The sequence below is a fragment of the Protobothrops mucrosquamatus genome, unplaced genomic scaffold (genome assembly GCF_001527695.2).
Source record: "Protobothrops mucrosquamatus isolate PMUCROS unplaced genomic scaffold, P.Mucros_1.0 scaffold8829, whole genome shotgun sequence".
Taxonomy (NCBI): domain Eukaryota; kingdom Metazoa; phylum Chordata; class Lepidosauria; order Squamata; family Viperidae; genus Protobothrops; species Protobothrops mucrosquamatus.
This window is the reverse complement of record NW_015394622.1, coordinates 5188-8547: the sequence shown is the minus strand read 5'-3', so window position 1 is coordinate 8547 and position 3360 is coordinate 5188. Positions and strand designations below refer to the sequence as shown.

The window sequence follows — 3360 nt, the reverse complement described above, 5'->3', positions numbered from 1 at the left end:
CGGGAGGAATATCCAAGGCAGAAATAAAGCCAGCTCCGGGATCCAGAAGGTGAGGATAAATCTTCTACTGGGTAAGAGAGATCGGCTTCCAACACTAAAGACTGAATTACAAAACAACAACAAAAAAATAACCAGGTAAATTCTTCGAAAATAAATGTACGAATCAATAGGAAAAAGACAGAGAGGGCGTTGATCTTTATGATCTTTAAAACTTTCCCAATGAGAAAACAGCCGATCAAGATTGAGACCTTGTACAAACAGAATAGAATAGAAATAATTAGAATTTTATAGAATTCAGAATTAGAATAGAATGAAATAGAATAGAATAGTAAAATACAGAATAGAATAGAATTCAAAATTAGAATAGATTAAAATACAGAATAGAATAGAATAAAATACAGAACAGAATTCAGAATAGAATAGAATGAAATAGAATAGTAAAATACAGAATAGAATAGAATAATAAAATACAGAATAGAATTCAGAATAGAATAGAATACAGAATAGAATTCAGAATAGAATAGAATGAAATAGAATAGTAAAATACAGAATAGAATAGAATAAAATACAGAATAGAATACAGAATAGAATAGTAAAATACAGAATAGAATAATAAAATACAGAATAGAATTCAGAATAGAACAGAACAGAAGGGACCTTGGAAGTCTTCTAGTCCAGCCCCCCCCCACTCAAACAGGACAACCATACTATTTCAGACAAGTGACTGTCTATTCTCTTCTTAAAAACCTCCAGTGATTAAACCTGCTTAATAGATGCTGTCTTGGAGGGGATAAGGGCACAACTGAAATATATTGTATATTGTTAGTTGTTATATGAGAATATAGGTAATAAAAATGGTCTCGGGGGGGGGGGGTGTGCACCGTAGTATTTGTATTTTTATACTGTTTTTTATTTAGACTTATATGTATTATGTTTGTATTATTTGTATTTGAATAAAGTACAAAAAAAACCCCTCCAGTGATGGATCACCCACAATTTCATAGTCCGCCACAATTGAGCGCCCAAATTTATATTGCCAAGTAAATCGATATTGCTATTTTACAACCATTCTTTTCCCAGTCTTTAAGTGAATCGCTGTTGTCATTCACAACGGCTGTTAAGCGAATCCAGATTCCCCCACGGTTTTGCTTGTCAGAAGGTCGCAAAAGGCGACCCAGGGACCGTGCAACCGTCATAAGTATGAGTCAGTTGCCAAGTGTTTGAATTTTGATCACGAGATCTCGGGGATGCTGCCACGGTCGTAAGTGTGAAAAACAGCCACAAGTCCCTTTTTTCAGTGCCAACTTCGAGCAGTCATTAACGAAATGTCGTAAGCCGAGGACTGCCTCGTTTAACAACCATCCCAGCATCCCTATAATCACGGGATCAAATTTCAGGGGCTTGGCATGTGTTTATGACCCTTATGGCATGTATTTATCGCCATTCGCGACTTTCCCAGCTGAGTTCCGACAACAGGGGAAGCCGTACTCACTTAACGACCGTGCAATTCGCTTAAGGACGGCAGCAGTTAAGTCACAAAGAGGTCATCAAGCAACTGCCCTGACATCCGCCTTCCTTGCCTAGCAACGGGAATTCTGCCCCCCCCCCCCAATTGTGACTGTAAATTGAGGACTCCCTGCAAATTGGATACAGAGCAAGGTGCAAGGCATGCAAAGCACTGGCTCAAAGGACACACACGCACACACAACACAAATTGGAGTTTGTGTGCACAACCGCGCACAGAAGGAGCCGCTTGGCAACCTTCCCATTTCCTTCTTTAGAAATCATTTAATTTATCCCAGGGGAGTCCAAACCGTGGGAACTTTTTAAGACTTGTGGACTTCAACTCCCAGAATTCCCCAGCCAGCCATGCTGGCTGGGGAATTCTGGGAGTTGAAGTCCACAAGTCTTAAAAAGTTCCCACGGTTTGGACTCCCCTCTTCTAGGGAGGAATTATCCGTTTCTAGAGACCCCCCTCCCACCTTCCCTGGCCAGCCAGACCCCCTCCCCGCATAGCCGATGGGGGATGATGGGATTGGTAGTCCAGTGCATTTGAAGGGAGGGCTGCTGGCAAGAGGAAGTGAGCCGCTGCTCCCAGCGTGGAATCACCCTCCATACCGGACGCTCCCGGTAGGCGTTGGACTACAACCCCCATACTCCACGGCCAGGCTGATCTGCGCCTGCGCCAGGTTGGGAAAAGACAGGACAGCGAGGCCGGTTCGCGGAGTTTCTTCGCCGCCCGCCCGCCTTGTAATCCCCGCATCACTTACCGCTTCCCGGGCCCCGAGAACCGCCGCCGGAGACCCGAAGCTCTTCTCTTTTTCAAATCTCCCTTCCGGGATCCTATTGGCTGCCGCAGCAAGACGTCGCTCGACGCGCCGCCTCATTGGCGAAGGACAGCACCGCCCCTCTTTCCAGCGCGATGAGCTCCGCTCTTTTTTATTGGCCGGTTCTTTGTGAGCCGGCTGAGCTCCGCCTCTCCCATTGGACAATCCTCCCCGACGGAGGGGAGGGGCTTTTGCCTCCATCGCTGTGTCGTCAGAGAAGGTGGGATTTGGACCCGTAGCAGAAGTTACGGATTGGCCCAAATTTTTTTTTTTTTTGAAGAGTCCCGCCCCGTTTTCTAAGACGCGGTGCCCATTTTCACACACCAGCCAATCAGAACGGCAGAAGAAAAACTACCTGAGGAGATAAGTCGGCCATTTTGTAGCCAAAGCACCGTTTAAAAAGACCGAGGGAAGAAGAGGCGGGGCATACGTAAGGAGCAGGCAAGACAGCCAATGAGTGACGCGCAGCTCTACAAAGGGCTGTAAATAGAAAGGCGTATTAGCCAATCAGAAAGGAGATTGCGCACAAGTCTTACTGGGGGAAGGGGCGGAAGGATCATACCGAAATCAGCCATCGCTGGAGATATTGATTGGCCGCGGATGATGGGAATCGTAGTTACCCAGCTAAACCGAGTTTAAAGCAATCATTTTGGCTAAGGAAACACGCCGCGTAGAGCGAAAACACTTCCCCCTCGCAGTCCAAAGCAAACACGAGACTAGCTCATTCGCACGACCGCTCTGCTCTTTGTAGACACGGAAACTGATGGACCGTCAGGAAAATCAGAAAGGAGCAAACCGGGGCGTTGCTGTTCCCCGGCCGACGGAGACTCTAATCATCTCTCATGCCTCTCCATTCATCATTTTCTGTTCTCCCGGAGGAGGAACAGGTAAGGATATACCTCACTGACGATGCTCGCGCAATTGCGCGGTGGCGGCTACTCTCTGCGGGACAACCGCCTTGGTTATGGTGACCCCGCGGGCATATTTTTTTTCCCCCGCGACCCCGCCATCCTAGTGGGGAGACCCTTCCCTG

General features: G+C 46.5%; 1 non-coding gene across 1 annotated transcript; it reads right to left on the bottom strand.

Annotated features, from left to right (window-relative positions):
- Positions 1 to 3106: 3106 nt before the first annotated feature.
- Positions 3107 to 3237, bottom strand: LOC114923717. The gene has a single exon (XR_003810693.1). It is a non-coding gene; the product is annotated as a U8 small nucleolar RNA (small nucleolar RNA).
- Positions 3238 to 3360: the final 123 nt, after the last annotated feature.